The 16,534-nt window shown below is 48.6% G+C and overlaps 1 long non-coding RNA gene across 1 annotated transcript; it reads left to right on the top strand.

Moving 5' to 3' along the window:
* The first annotated feature begins 2,689 nt into the window (after window positions 1–2,689).
* On the top strand, window positions 2,690–11,579 carry LOC118706581. Its single transcript, XR_004984063.2, has 3 exons — window positions 2,690–2,727; window positions 3,343–3,427; window positions 9,710–11,579. It is a non-coding gene; the product is annotated as an uncharacterized LOC118706581 (long non-coding RNA).
* Window positions 11,580–16,534: the final 4,955 nt, after the last annotated feature.

Below are 16,534 nucleotides of genomic sequence, written 5' to 3'. Positions count from 1 at the left end.
CCTGTCTCTGATTCTCTCTGTAACTCTTTGCCTCTCTCCCTCTGTTTCTTCAGGCTCCTCTCTCTGTCCCCGTCTCTCTGTGTCTCCCTCTCCCTCTGTCATCTCCCTGCTCCCATGGACCCGGCTCAAGTGGGTCAGACGGACCTGGGCTGCCTTTCTCTCAGAAACTTGGAGGCCCCGGCAGGCTGAGGCCAGACCCTGCTCAGCTCAGAATCCCGCTGTGGCTCTGCAGTCCCCCCAGAAACAGGAGGCCTAGCCCCTCCGCCTCTCCTCAAGACTCCTGCCCACCCCCACCCACCCCTACCTACCCCAGCTCTCCCAGCTCAGCGCCCAGAGCTGCCCTCAGGGCTGCCATTTCCTCCTTCCCATCTCTGCACCTGAGGTCCCCACTGCCCACTGTGCCTCCCCCTCTCCCCATCACTGGGCAGGATTCGCTGCCTTTAGTTCATTTTATGTAAATATATCTTGATTGATTTCTGAGAGGAAGGGAGAGGGAGAGAGAGATAGAAACCTCAATGCTGAGAGGAAATCATTGATTGGCTGCCTCCTGCATGCCCCCACTGGGGATGAAGCCTGTAACCTGGGCATGTGCCCTGACCGGAAATGGAACCATGACTTCCTAGTTCACAGGTCAATGCTCAACCCCCAGCTGGGCGGATTCGCTGCCTTTAGAAAGACTTGTTTGCTCATTCATTCACTCGACCTTTCATAGGTTGATAGCAGCACGTACTCAGAATGTGGGAGCTATTACTCTTATTTGATCATCACTTTCAGACTGAGCTGCTTTCGGGGAGGCCTGTGCCTTGGTCTTGTCTGGGGCCCTTGAGAGCCTGGGACCCAGGTGATCCTTATGAATTAAAGTGAGCAATCCATTCTCTGCACTCACACTCTCTCTCACACACACAGTTCTTTAACCAGGAAACTTGTATTCATCCTTTAAAACCCAGATCAAATGGCTCTTCCTCCAGGAAGCCCTCCCGAACAGCGCCCTGAACCAACACTTCCAGGTGGTATAGAGGCTTCCGTGTTTCCTGCCCAAGGCCACAGCAGGAGTGGGATAACGAGAGAGTCTGAGCAGCAGTCAGCACCCCTGGGAAGTCTGGAGTGGGCGTGGGGGGCAGGCCAAAATTCAGAGTTCTTGGCTTCCCTTTGCCCCATCCTGATTCCTTCACTGCTCCTTAAGCTATTAGTCATTCTCTTTGTCATGGTTAGAACTCCCCAACTCAACGGTATTGGGGCCATAATAGCAGCAAACAGAACATTCTGGAACTTCTTTTATGCTCTGAGGATATTGGTTTATCCCCATCTCCCCCCACTCTGTTCCCTTCTTTTCCCGGCAGTGCCAAGTACAGAGTAGACCACGGAATACGGCTCACTGAGTGCCCACCGGGTGCCGAACAGGGTTCTGAGCTTTTGACTGGCAACATCTCACGTCAGCCTCCCTGAGCGCTGAGCAGAGGGCTGTTTTTATTCTCATTTGACAGAGGAGGAAGCTGAGGTCCAGGGTTACCCAGCTTGCGAGTGGCAGAGCTGGACCCTGATCTAGCGGGAGAGGGGTCCTAACCCACCCTCCCCCCATTCCCTGACTGTCTCAAGCTGAGTCATCGGAAGTCAGCTGACTCCCCTGCCTGCTGGCCCTGGGAGACTCTGAGCCTGCCTCGCAGGTGGGGTGGCTAATTCCAGGTCTGACACCACCAGCTTGAAAAGGGATCTCTCCCCCAGGAGGCGCCTGCTCGCTCCATGGCCTTGTAGGGCAGACCCTGGTCCACACCGGCCTCTTGCTCAGGGAGCTCCCAGAGGTGGAATCGGATGCCTGGGAGGGGAGAGGGATCCGGGCGTGCAGTAGGGCCCAGCGGTGCCATCCTGCCCTGCAGCCTTGGGACTGGAGTGATGTCCTCTCCATGTACCTGCCTCATGGACATCCCAGAAGCCCTGGCCAGACCTGAAGGGTCATCTGGGGCCCCTGGGGGCACTGGCCCAGCTGTCCAGGCTGTGTGGCCTGGGGCACCAGGCAGTGGAGGCTGCCATTTATAGCTTGGGAGGAGTCATCTCCCCTCCTGCATGTAACTCTCCAGCTCGGGGCTTCTGAGGATCCCAGTGGGGGCAGAGTCCCCAGTACCACCTGGCCCCCAGGGCTGGGAGGCTTGGGATCATTTGTGGAGCATCTGCTACATGCCGGGCACTGGGCAGGCTTTGAGGACACAGGAGTGGACATAACTCAGGCCAGTGGGCAGAGACGCCCAATGCCTGCAAACCATTATGACCTTCATAGAGGCTTGGGCGAACTGCTGTCTGAGCTTGGGCTCCCCCAGAAGCCGACCTCGAGACAAGAATTCTGGGGCAAGTAATTTATTTGGGAGGCAGCCCAAGGAGACACGGATGGGAGTTGGGGGGTGGGAGGGTGGGAGGGTTGGAGGTGAGACAGAGAAGGGAAGGCGCCAGTAACTGCAGTCATGAAACCAGCTGCTACCAGTCTGGACAACTGGGGCGCAGTGCCTCGGGCACCTCTGGGAGGCAGCAGAGAGCACCTTCTTTGGAGTCATCTTGGCTGAAGGGCGGGGAAGCTGGGCTATTTATCCACCAATCCCCATCCCCGTTCCTTAAGGCTGCTCCCTGGTTGGGTGGCCTGGGAAAGGAGAGTGCCTTGTCTTGGGCCACGCCTGCTTCAGCAGCTGGCGAAAGACCAGCACTCCGAAACATGCAGCTGCTGGAAGAAGGAATCTCTGGGTAGGAGTGGGGTGGGGTGGGGAGAGTGGGAGAGTGTCCAATAAAAATGGTACTGGAGCCTGGCCGGTGTGCGCAGCGGTTAGAGCCTCAGCCCACTAACTGAAGGGCCACGAGTTTGAGTCCCCATCAAGGGCATGTACCTGGGTTGCAGGTTTGATCCCAGATCCGGTTGGGGTGTGTGCAGGAGGCAACCAATAAATCTCTCTCTCTCTCTCTCTCTCTCTCTCTCTCTCTCTCTCTCTCTCTCTCTCTCTCTTTCCTCTCTCTCACCCCTCCCTTCCTCCCTCCCACTCTCTAAAACATCAATGGGAAAAGTACTCTGGGATGAGTATTAATAAAAACAACAAAAAGTTGCCGAAACCGGTTTGGCTCAGTGGATAGAGCGTCGGTCTGCAGACTGAAAGGTCCCAGGTTCGATTCCGGTCAAGGCATGTACATTGGTTGCGGGCATATCCCCGGCAGGGGGTGTGCAAGAGGCAGCTGGTCGATGTTTCTCTCTCATCGATGTTTCTAGCTCTCTATCTCTCTCTCCCTTCCTCACTGTAAAAAAAATCAATAAAAAAATATTTAAAAACAAAATAAAACAAAACAAAAAGTTAATGGAATGTCTAACAGGGAGACCTGGTGAGCCTTGGGGGGAGGTCAGGGAGGTCTTCCTTGAGGAGGTAGCATGCGGTGAGGTCCGGAGGAGGACTGAAAGGTGAGATGGGGCGGTGGACATGAGGGTTGCAGATTCAAAGACCACAGGTGGGAGGGATGGGTGTACCTTGGCTGAGACAACAGAGGACCGTATGGGGGTGCCCCCCCCCATGTCTCTCCTGGAGTTTGGGGCATGCCGAGAGACGGTGGGGCCAGAGTGAATGCACTGAGCTGGAGGAAAAGAGCCAAGATGTTCTCAGCTGGCACCTACGGAGTCTTGCTCATTGAAGGATAATATGACGATGATAATCAAAATGGCACTGGCTAAGGACGGCCCAGTGTGTGCTGGACAGGTCACTTGGGGCGAGTATGGGTGAGGAGTGGGGCGCGGGGGGCTCACTCCCCCTTTACCCAGACCTTGTGCCGTAAGCACTTGGAAGTCCCCAGCGGGGAAGCTGCTCGCCAAGGTCACGCAGCTGGCACGCGACAAAGACAGGATTTGAACCTGGGTCTGTTTGATTCCTTGGAACCTGAGACCCAGCTCCGGCGCTGCAGCCCTGTTTCTTGAGTCCGTGTGGGGAACAGGGGGCAGAGAGCCTGGTGCCCTTCCAGGTTCTCTGAGGCAGATTCCAAGGGCCCTGCGTGGGTTACCCAGCTTGCCCACGAATGCGGGAGAGCAGGCATGACCACAAGCTTTGCAGCATCGTCATGATAATTAATAATAATTATAGTTAACACCGACATGGCCCTCCATCTGCCTGTGCTGTTCGAAGTGCCTTGCATGTATAAGCCCATATATGATTTTCACGATATCCCTATGGTTACTGGGGCTATTGTTCTTTTCCTTTTTAAAAAATAATATATATATATATATATATATATATATATATATATATATATATATATATATATATATTTCAGAGAGGAAAGGAGAGGGAGAGAGAGAGAGAAACATCAATGATGAGAGAGAATCATTGATCAGCTGCCTCCTGCATGCCCTTGACCAGAATCGAACCTGGGACCTTCAGTCCACAGGGTGATGCTCTATCCACTGAGCAAAATCAGCTAGGGCCTAGCTGCTAGGGCCTATTGTTCTCATTTTACAGGAAAAACTGAAGTGGAGAAGTCAAGGTCACACAGTTAAAAGTGGCAGAGAACCAGGACTTGAACCCAGGTGGTCTGACTCCACAATCTACACACTGAACCACTATACTGAAAAGCCTCATGTGCTTGACTTCCAGCCCAAATTACCCTCACAGATGCCTGCCACAGCCCATTGAATGCCAGTGCTACCACTATTGGGAGACACTTTTTCCTGAGTTTCTGGTATCTACACTAATAAAAGAGAAACATGCAAATTACCATCACTCCATTACGCTACCAGCCAATCAGAGTGAGTTTGCAAATTAGCTTGAAACCATGGCAGCAGCCCCCCTCCCCTGCCCCTCAGGGCCTGTGGGGGTCGAAGAAGTTGGGCGCCAGCACCTGAAGCTGGCTACAGCCCGGTAGATGGAGAAGCCGCCCACCCCACAGTCCTGGGCACCAGCACCTGCGGCTGGCTACAGCCTGGGAGACAGAGAAGTCGACCACCCCTCGGTCCCAGGCGCCAGCACTTGTGGCTGCAGCCCAGGCAAAGCTACCTGCCCGCCATCCTGTGGCTGCAGCCCACCTGGGCACCTATGGCTGACCAGAGGGAGGGAAGCCCGGATCCCGGGTGCCTGTTATCAGCTGGAGGAGGGAATCCTGGGTCCTGGATGTGGAGTCGAGGCAGAAGTGGTTAGGGGCAGTCAAGCCAGAAGGGGAGCAGTTAGGGACAATCAGGCTGGCAGGCAGAAGTTAGGGGCAATCAGGCAGGCAGGTAAACAGTTAGGAGCCAACCGTTCTGGATTGTGAGAGCGATGTCTAACTTCTGGTTATCCCTGAGGGGTTGTGAGGGAGCATCCCCTCTCTCTCCCCCTCCCCCCACCCTGTTCACGAATTTTGTGCACCAGGCCACTAGTTTTCATATAACTTATAAGCAGGTGCATGGGAAGCTTTTTGCTCTTCTGTGTTTTTAAGGATGTTTGGATAGCAAACAGCCTTAGAAGGCAGAGAGTTTCTTCCTGTGGAGCAGAGGGCATATAATAAAGATGAATGCCTCTGAGATAAAGGAAGTTTGTTTGCAGTCTACTTGAAAAGACTGGGGTTTCTGCCTGACTGGTGTGACTCAGGGGTTGAGAATCAATCCATGAACCAGGAGGTCATGGTTCAATTCCCGGACAGGGCACATGTCCAGGTTGTGGGCTTGATTCCCAATAGGGGGTATGCAGGAGGCTGCTGATCAATGATTCTCTCTCATCATTAATGTTTCTATCTCTCCCTTCCTCTCTGAAATCAATCTATATATATAAAAGGCTAATAGGCAAAGTGTCCCCTTGGGAGTTTGGGAGAACGGGAGTTCGATTGCTTGCTATGACATGCACTGACCACCAGGGGGTGGCATGGAACATGGTAGGCGACCAGCAACAGCAGTGGGGCACTGAGGGAGCAAGGGAAGGAGGAGGTGGGGAGGAACCCCATTGGCCCTGATTGCCAGCCAAGCCTAGGGATCCTACCCATGCACAAATTTCGTGCACTGGGCCTCTAGTAAAAATGCATGTAACGAAAGAAAAGATTGGGGATTCTAAGCTTGGAGTTCCTCAGCTGTGATGCAAACCCAGTGTCCATCCAGTGCCAAGCTGGGTTCACCTGCATTGTCCCCGTGGGACTTGGGTGGAGCAGGCAAATCCAAGATTCAGGCTCCCTGCCCTGCTGGGAGTGAGTATGTCTTTTGTCTCTGACCCTGGAGTGTTGCATTTTCCCGCCAGCATCAATGAAACCATGACAGATTAAATGGACAGTTTGAAAGTAGGGAAACTTCCAGGCACCTTATAGTTCTCGGCCCACTTGCTCTCTCTGTGATGCCACCTGTCACTGAGGTGTTGCTCTTGGGATTCTGGATGCAGCCTGTTTAGGTTACACCTCAGCTGCTGCCTTTCTGACCTGGTGTAGATTTGGGTGGTGAAGAGATACACTGCCACCTGAGCAACACATCATGGTCGGGAGGAAGCGCTCTGGAAACCAGACCCCAGGATTCAAGCCCCACTTTGGGGTAAGGTTCAGGTTTAGCTCTTATACCTAAAATGCAAAGACTCAAAAGTCATACGACTCTACAAATGGACCTCATTATTTGTTTAGCAATGCACTTCCTTGGAAAAGCTTAGCTTCTGATTTAAATGCTTCTAGTTGGTTTCCTTGTTAGGAACCACACCCGATGCTCTTTCCTAGCCTGAGTTCTTGTGTCCATTTCATTTGCAGCATTTGCTTCCTTAAATGACCTAGCTCTGTGCCACTCTCAGTGAATGGGCATCTGAAACAGTAGCCTTGGGCAAGAGGCAATCTTTCTATGTATGCTCTTTTGAGGGACAGGAAGCTGTGGGCTCTTTCCGTCTTGTGATGTTTCTGAGTCTGAAACGTGGCCAATTCTTGTCTAAGATCATCGCATTCTTGCAATTCTTTGCGACAAACAGCAAGGAGCAGCCAACCACAGTGACATGCTAGCTCTTTCCAATCACTTTTAGAAACTCAGGCTCCACAGACACATGATCTACCTCTCAGGTTATCGCAGTGATGGTATTACCAAGTGTTGTTCTTTGGCAGAACAATGGTCGCCAGCCTTCCAGCCTGCAATATACACTGAGTGATTACTCTGATCTCTGAATGCATAATAATCTGGCCCTTCAGTGTATCTACCTAATAAAAGAGTAACATGCTAATTGACTTACTTTTGAAATGCCCACTGACCAATCAGGAATGAGCATGCAAATTAACCCAACAAAGATGGCAGGTTAATTTTCATACTTGGGCACAAGCGGTGGCTGGGGGTGGGGTGGGACGCAGGTGTTCCGCATCATCCCAGCCACTCCAGGCCTCTGGGCAACATGGGAAGGTGGAAAGGTGGCTCTGGGCTGGAGCAAAGGCAGTGCTGGAAGCAAGGGGAAGAAAAATTCTTGCACGAATCTTCATGAACCAGGCCTCTAGTGTGTGTGTGTGTGTGTGTGTGTGTGTGTGTGTGTGTGTATTGTCCCCTTGACCAGGAGTTTGACCAGCAGGCAGGCCGGCCAGCTGCCCATGTCCCCTCCCCCTGGCCACACACACACACACACACACACACACACTAGAGGCCCGGTGCATGAATTTATGCATGGGTGGGGTCGGTCTTGGGGGCGGTTGGCCAAACTGCCTGCTGGTCAAACTCCTGGGGACAATTTGTATATTAGCCTTTTAAAATATAGGATATACACTGAGTGGCCAGATTATAATAATCATAATAATCTGGCCACCCAGTGTATGTGTCCTTACCACCACACCACCAACTGATTTTTCATTTTTGTGGTGGCTCCAATTTCCGTGCTAGGATTAATAGCTTACTTGCTGTAGTAGTTTTCTAGGGCTTTCGTAACAAACGACCACAAACTGCTTGACTTAAATAACAAACATTATTCTCTCACAGTGCTGGGGACCAGATGTCTGAAATCCAGGTGCTGGCTCGTTGGCTCTTTCTGAGACTGCTGGTTCTGACTGAGGCAAGGATTTTGTTTGTTTCCTGTTCTACCCTCAACCTGTAAAAGCGCACCTACGCTATAACAGATGCTCACTAAGGAGCTGTTGAAAGGATGAGATAGTAAAGAAATGAACCGAGATGATAGAAAAGAAATATCTTAAGATTGGGACCGGACAGGGGAATTCAGGACAGATGGGCACTCTGTGCGGACACTCAGGTGGGCATCCCAATGCAGTGGTCACCAAATAAAAACTGGCTTCCTGCCGGGACCGGTTTGGCTCAGTGGATAGAGCGTCGGCCTGCTGACCGAAAGGTCCCGGGTTCGATTCCGGGCAAGGGCATGTACCTTGGTTGCAGGCATATCCCCAGTAGGGGGTGTGCAAGAGGCAGCTGATCGATGACTCTCTCTCATCGATGTTTCTAACTCTCTATCCCTCTCCCTTCCTCTCTGTAAAAAATCAATAAAATATATTTTTTTAAAAACAAAACAAAAAAAACTGGCTTCCTGCTGACGAGGCCCGCAGGTGCCCTTCATGTCGCTGTTGTGTTGGCTGCAGGTGAGGGGTTCAGCCTGAGCATGACCAGGGTACATCACGGCAGCGGCCAAGTCCTTCTGCGCCGTGTGGGAGAACACGGGGCTGAAATAAACCCCAATGAGCACCCCGTAGAGCAGCGACACCACAGAGAGCTGAGAGCCACCAGTGGAGAAAGCCCTCTGCTTGCCTCTTGTGGGCGGGACCCTGAGGCCGCAGCAAAGCTGAATGTGTAGGAGACCGATATGCCCACCGAGGGGGTGATGATAATGATGATGATGATGGGCAGGGCGCCCGCGGTGTACACCATTACATTATGGGGGAAGGTGTCAGAGCAGGCCAGCTTCAGAAAAGGACTAGGTCACAGAAGAAGTGGGGTGGGGCAGGGGGGTGGGGGAGGAGAGGGAGCAGGGGACCTGGTTGTGGGTGCAGAATGACAGGTGGGTTAGTAATACCATGTGGGTCAGGACATCTCCGAAGGCTGTGGTCCAGGATGCCACCGCCAGGAGCCACAGAGCTGTGATGTTCCAGATGTGGCGGAGTGCAGCGGGTGGCAGATGGCCACATGGTGGCTGTAGGCCACAGCGGCCAGCAGGAAGCGGTCAATGCCAGCAAACCAGGTGGAGAACATTTGGGTCAGACTGCCAGAGGAAGGGGCCCCTTTGGGTCCTGACACGTGGTCGGCCAGCACCTTGGGGATGATGGTGGAAGGGAAGCATGTCCACACGGCCAGGTAGGCCAGGAAGAAGTGCTTGGGGGTGTGGAGCCGGCGACAGTGACGATGGCCAGGACAATGAGTAGGTTCCCCAGCCTCATAACAAGGTACAGACTCGGGGACAGTATAAACAGCAGCTGCTGCAGCTTGGGGTCTTCTGAGAGGCCCGGGGAGAAGGAACTCAGAGACCCAGGTGAGATTTGCCCTTCCACCTGGGTCTCTGGAGCAACTAGAGCGGAAATGAGGAGCTGTCCGTGGTCCTGGCCAAGGCCAGCCCCTCCATTGCACCCTGGACTTCATCCCATCATTAGTTCAGACATTCATCATTCTCCCACTTTCCCCTGCAACAGGACCCCTGCACGCCCCCCCCCCCAATCTGCTGCATCATTTCCATCAGTGAACACATCACTCTGCTCCCTGCCTGCCTGCAGGATGTCACTGGCAGCTTGGCGCGTGGCTCCCAGGTGCTCTAACCCTGTCTCACCTCCACTACCTGTCTCTCTATGTCCACAGGAACAGGCTAAGCTTGCACATGGGGTAACAAGGGAGTTCTGGGAGTCGACAGCCCCAGAAGTGACCTTTGGACAGCGAGGACCCAGGTATATTGGGTGAAGTCCTGGCTTCATCACTCCTGAGTGAGGCAGTTCTGGGGTGTGTTCTACAATCTCTCAAAGACCCCTAGAAGGATCACCCCTCGACTGATCAGAGCAGGAACCTGCTCATTCACATGTTTCTTTCTCCAATGCTCACCAGGTCTCGGGAGAACCCAAACTAAGACACAGGATTCCAGAGTTTCTTCCATCTGGGAAAGAATCCCCCCTTCTTCATACTACATGCCCCTCTAGCCACACCCCCTTGCTTTTCTCCATGGAACCCCAACACTCCTCAAAACATTGCCTGACCTTGCTCCCTCTCCCCCACCCTCTCAAATCAATGAAAAATATCCTCAGATGAGGATTAAAACAGCAGCAGCAACAACACCAGCATTGTCTGTCTCCTTGCCTGTCAAGAGCAACCAAGACCTTCTATTGTTAACCCAAGGCTACTGTACAGACAGCATGCACCGATATAATTGTTCCATTGCTAAAATCCGGGGATATTTGGCACCATCTAGAAAATACCCTTATATTCCTCCCAAAGGGCAGTAGAATTAATGTAAATGCAACATTTCCAGCTAATTGTTATTGAACGTTGCAATGAATTTTGATACACTGGTGACATCTGAGAAACATTTGCAAAACTTGGCCAATTTGACCTTTGTCACTGTGAGCAGGGTGTACGTGTATGAATCGCTCTGGCTTATAGGAGACATACCAGCTTATCATTGCCCTCAAATTTCCAGCCTGGTTCTAGTTTCAAATAGCTAAGATTTACTTTGGTTTTTATTCTTGGTGCATTGTAATTTTTTGTGTAAGTAGCAAATGTGCAATGGTCTCATAATTATAAACTAGAAAGCACAGGATAAAACATTGAAAGAAAGCATCCAGAAAGTCTTACTCATGCTTTGTAATATTCCTATTACAGTATCAGGAATAACATTCTGATGTACCTGTGGGAGGAGAGAGAAGAAATGATGTTTACAGTGAGTTGCAGCCCTGGAATCTCCAAAACCTGCAGAAGCCAGAGCAGCCTGGAGCGGTTTTGCTACTGTGCAAGACTCTCTGTAAAATATAACAATTAATTTATATTTGGAGCATAAAAAAAGAAACCCCCCCCAAAATATGGGTAGTTTATGGTAACAGGATATAAACATTGGATGCAAATGCTGTTCGTTAAAATTGGAAAGGCTGATGCTTAAATATTTCACCTGAACAGCAACCATGCTTTATTTTAGCTCCAATAAAGAAAAGTTGTAATAGTTAAGGAGAAAGGATAAGGATGTTGTTATTCAGTACCACACTAAAAAGTTTTTGGATAACAAAAAAAATTTCCAGAAAAAATTGTTTTATGTCAAAGAATATTTGTAAAGCAGATAAAAAGCGTTTAGAAAGTAATGCAAGACTTTTAAAACACTACAACGTATGGCTAAAAGCAATTGAGACTTTTCAGATAGGAAATCATAGAACTGGAAAAAACGTAATATTGATATGGGCAGGACATTACTATGCAGACTCACAGATCTGCCTGATGCAAAACTGACGACACCGTTCTGCGGAAAACTGCCCAAGTCAGCAAAATTTCAAACGTGATCAACGAAGCTTCAACACTGTCGCTGAAATTGTTTCTGTGATTTATTTTAAAGGTGAAATTCAAGGCTTTGACGGTAGTTTAAGGTTTGCTGTTAATCATACAAGGCTGTGCCGAAACCGGTTTGGCTCAGTGGATAGAGCGTCGGTCTGGGGACTAAAAGGTCCAGGGTTCAATTCCGGTCAAGGGCATGTACATTGGTTGCAGGCACATCCCCGGTGGGGAGTGTGCAGGAGGCAGCTGGTCGATGTTTCTCTCTTGTCGATATTTCTAACTCTCTATTCCTCTCACTTCCTCTCTGTAAAAAAAATCAATAAAATGTATATTTTTTAAAATCATACAAGGCTGTGATGTGTTTCAGAACATCTAAAATAAAATCTGGAAAAAGTTAAGAGAGAGAGAGAGAGAGAGAGAGAGAGAGAGAGAGAGAGAGAGAGAGGAAGAATTCCATTTATTGAATTTAAACCAGGATCAAATGATGCTTGTGATGTTCTGGTGGTGTAGAAATGTCATTTTAATGAAAAATATTTACATAAAGACTTTCTTGGACATTGTACAGATATAACTTAATTCCGAGGTTCAGGTAAAATTTGCAAAACATTCTGATGTTTTAATTTGGTATTATTTAACTCTCTTTGTTAGGTTATCTTCACCTGATTAAAAACTATATAATTCAAATGAAACATTTGAAACATTTTTTCCTCAAAACTTTATACACACTACTATGCATTCAATAAATAAGATATCAAAGGGATATCTTCACCCCCTTGTTTACTAGTACTGCAGCATTCTTCACAATAGCCAACACATAGAAACAACCTAGGCTACCATCAGTGGAGAAATGGATCAAGAAAATGTGGCTTAGCCCAGACGGTGTTGCTCAGTGGTTTGAATCAGGAGGTCATGGTTTGATTCCTGGTCGGGGCACGTGCCTGGCGTTTCGGTCTTGTCCCCAATAGGAGGCATGCAGGAAGCAGCTGATCAATGATTCGCTCTCATCATTAATGTTTTTATTTGTCTCTCATGTGGGGCCTGGGCCAGTGGAATTCCCACAGCTCTGCTGGTTCCGCCAGCCACTGGGATATGTCCGTGGCTCCTCACTGCTGGAGCAACGGCCTCTTAACGTTCATTTTTAAAAATTGAGGTGAGATTCACATACCATCAATGAACCACTTTAAAGTAAGCAATTTGGTGGCATTTAGCACATTTAAATGACGTACAACCATCACCTCTATCTAGTTCCAGAACATTTTCATCACCCAAAATAAAACTGTCCCCATTATCAGTCACTCCCCATTTCCCCTCTCCCCCCCACCTCTGGCAGCTATCAGCCTGCTTTCTGTCTCTGTGGATGTGCCTGTTCTGGATATTTCATGTAAATGGAGTCATTCACAGTGTGTAATCGTTTGTGTCTGACTTCTTCACTCAATGTAGGGTTTTCAATATTAATCCACATTGTAGCCTGTGTCAGAGCTTCATGGTGAATATTAATTTTATTTGTTCATTCAGCCTTTGATGGACTTGGGCTGTTTCCACCTTTGGGTGGCCATGCCTAGTGCTGCTATGAACAAGTTTCTGCTCTGGACAAGTTTCTGTTTGTGTCCCTGTTTTTAGTTCTTTTGGGTCTATCTCTCGGAGCAGAATTGCTGGGTCATGCAGCAATCCTATGTTTAGCTTTCTGAGGAACCGCCACGCTGTTTCCCACAGTAGCTGCACCGTTTTGTATTCCCACCAGCAGGGCACAAGGGTTTCAATTTCTCCACATCCTCACCAACGTTTGTTATTGTTCATCTTTTCCTATTATAGCCACCTAGTGGGTGTGACGAGGCATCTCACGGTGTGTGCTTTTCACATTTTAAAATTGTGTTTTTACCCTCTTAACCATTTCTAAGTGGACAAGTTCAGTGGCATTTCATACATTCACATTGCTGTGCGGCCTCACCACCACCCATCGCCAGAACCCCTTTCATCCTGTGGAACTGGAGCCCTGTCCCCATTGGACATGAGCTCCCATTACCCCACAAAGAAGTCGCAAACACAGTGCGGAGAAGTCCCATGTGTCCTTCACTCAGCCTCCCCCAATAAAAACATCTTACAATTATGTAATTACATGTCAGATATATAATTATGTATTATATAATATATCCATATGTAATTATATATTTCATATTTATATATAAAGATCATATGTAATTATGTATTTATAGTATAATTATAAAAACCAGCACAGTGACTCTGGTACAACACTGTTAACTGGAGACCTTTTTTTGAAGTTCGCCAACTTTTCTATGCGCTCATTTGCTTCGAAATGCTCTATGGAATTTTGTTACTTGTGTAGGTTCACGTCACCGGCCCCACAGTCAGAAAACAGAACTGTCCCATCACCCAGAGACACTCCTTTCTGCTGCCCCTTTGCAGTCACCTCCCTCCCCTAACCCTCGGTGACCTTAATCTGGTCATCATAACCCCCGTGATTTTGTCATTTCGACAGTGTTCCATAAATCATACTCTATGGTGTGCTACCTTTTGAGATTGGCTTCGTCAACTCAGAACAACATTCTTGAGAAGCACCCAGGTTATCTGTGTCAATAGTTCGTTCCTTTTCACTGCTGAGTATTATTCCATTGTGTGAGTGGACCACTGTTTCTGTAGACATTTTGTAGTTGAAAGAATTTAAGTTGTTTCTAGGTTTTGGCTGGAAACAAGTTTCCATTTCTCCAGGGTGAATAACCAGGAGTGAGACTGCTGGTTCATATGAAGTGTAAGCTTAATTTATAAGAAACTGTCATTTTCCAGAGTGGCCACACCGTGTTGCAGAGAATCCTGCTGGCTCACACTGCATGCTTGATAGTACTTGGTATTGGCAGTGTTTTATTTTAGCCATCCTAACAGGTGTGTCATGATATCGTATCACGGCTTTCATTTGCATTTCCCTATTGGCTAATGATGTCAAACATCTTTTTAAAAAATACTTTATTGATTTTTTACAGGGGGGAAGGGAGAGGGATATAGAGAGTTAGAAACATCGATGAGAGAGAAACACCAATCAGCTGCCTCCTACACACCCCCTACTGGGTATGTGCCCAGGTTTGATTATGGTCATGCCCTTGACCAGAATCAAACCTGGGACCCTTGAGTCTGCTGGTCGACGCTCTGTCCACTGAGCCAAACTGGTTAGGGTATGATGTCAAACATCTTTTCATTTGCTTCTTCATCAACTGTAAATACTTTTTGGTGAGGTGTTCAAATGATCAAGTCTTTTGTCCATGTTCTAATTGTTATTATTTGAAAAGTTTTTGAAAGATGAAAATGAACTTGAACATAAGTTCTTCAGTTTTCTCCCTACATAAAGTGCCACTATATGGCATGATTCCAAATGATTCTATATGTGTGTGTGTGTGTGTGTGTGTGTGTGTGTGTGTGTGCATGTGCGAGTGTGCACGCACCCTTCTCATTGCAGTCTGTGAATGGCGCCCTCTTGAGGTTAGTGCAGTGCACAATCTGCTCTACTGTCCTCCCTCCACACAGCATCCCTTCCCCACACTTCTCCGACTTTGCACTCAAAGTTCCCTCTCCATTCTCTTATTTATTTTGCCATTACTCCTATTCTGTAGAGGGAGACTTTGAGGCACAGAGAGGTCAAATTGCTCAGATGTTTTTTGGTTCCCAAGCCCACTCCATGAAACATAACAATATTGGGGCCAGCAAAGCTTACGTAGATGAAGACTTTCTGGTCCCATTTATATGATAGGAAGACTAGTCAGGGCTCCCAGAGGCAAAGTCTCTTGCCCAAGGTCACGCAGCAGGTTTGATTGACTCCAGAACGCCTACTCCTTCTTTCTGCTTCCACCTGTTTAACCTCTCCCCCCACGTATCTGGCAGGCACACTGAGTCTAGGGTGACCCATATAATTCTGTTTTCTGGATCTGGAGGCATCTGTTGTGTGGTGAGCTGGGTGGGCATGGAGAATGGAGTCTGGGGCTCTGAGTGATAGGAAGGTAGGCCTGCAGCCCCTCAGAAATGAACTTTAGTGCTCATATCCCAATCCTGGTGCCCTGGGTGAACCCTGAATGCCTTGTCAGAGATCCAGATGCCAAGTAAGTGTGTGCCCTTGATAGAACCACTTCCAGATGTGGCCTCTTGAGGAAAGCAAGCAACACTCATCAGTTCTTTCTTTTTTCCTTTTCCTCCATTTCTGCTGTTCCCAGGGTGGTGAGAGACCCTGATCTCTGAGGCCCCTACCCTGGGGAGAATTTCCCCCAAGAGCCCTAGAAATAGCAGAAATCCTAGCTCCGAAATAGGCCTCTCTAGAGAATCTTGGGACCAACCTATTTGATTTTGAAACGCTGGCGCCCCCTCGTGATTGGTTTGGAATACACAGCATGGAAGAGTCAGAGATGAACAGTGAAAAGGATTGAGGAATAAATTAATCTACAATGTTTATATTTATATCTTCGTGATAAATGTAGCTTTTTGTCATTATGAAATGTCTTCTTTATCTCTAACTAATGGCCTGGTGCACGAAATTCGTGCACGGGGGTAGGGGGGTGTCCCTCAGCCTGGTCTGCACCCTCTCCAATATGAGACTCCTCGGTGGATGTCTGATTGACGGCAGTTGGACATCCCTCTCACAATCCTGGACCACTGGCTCCTAACTGCTTGCCTGCCTGCCAGCCTGATCACCCCCTAACTGCTCCCCTGCCGCCTGATTGCCCCCAGCTGCCCTCCCCTGCTGACCTGATCACCCCCAAGGCTTTTATTAGTATAGATATGATGCTTCACAGAAAATTTCACTAACCCTGCTTTACAATAAGGGCTTCAAAATTGAATTTTTGGGGCCAGACACCAAGATTTCCTTTCTTTGAATAGTGGAGGGAATAATTATCTTGTCTTTAAGTTGCCCTGAACATCAAATGAGATAATGACTTAGAAAAGAATAAAAGCACCATATAAAGACAACTGTCTTTTTCATGCACTGAAAAGACAATAAAGTGGTAAAATGAAAAACACTATTTATTCTCCCCCTTCCTTCCTTTACAGCGTTTATTTAAACTTTGAAATTTATAAAAATTTCACTCCTATTTTTATTTCTTTACATTCTATTGTTGTGGGGTCGAACCCTGGGTTCAAAATAAGACCACTGGAGGCTGA

Source organism: Pipistrellus kuhlii, unplaced genomic scaffold (assembly GCF_014108245.1).
Source record: "Pipistrellus kuhlii isolate mPipKuh1 unplaced genomic scaffold, mPipKuh1.p scaffold_m20_p_52, whole genome shotgun sequence".
Taxonomy (NCBI): domain Eukaryota; kingdom Metazoa; phylum Chordata; class Mammalia; order Chiroptera; family Vespertilionidae; genus Pipistrellus; species Pipistrellus kuhlii.
Note: the sequence above shows the minus strand (reverse complement) of the source record. Positions and strands in the feature narration are given on the sequence as shown.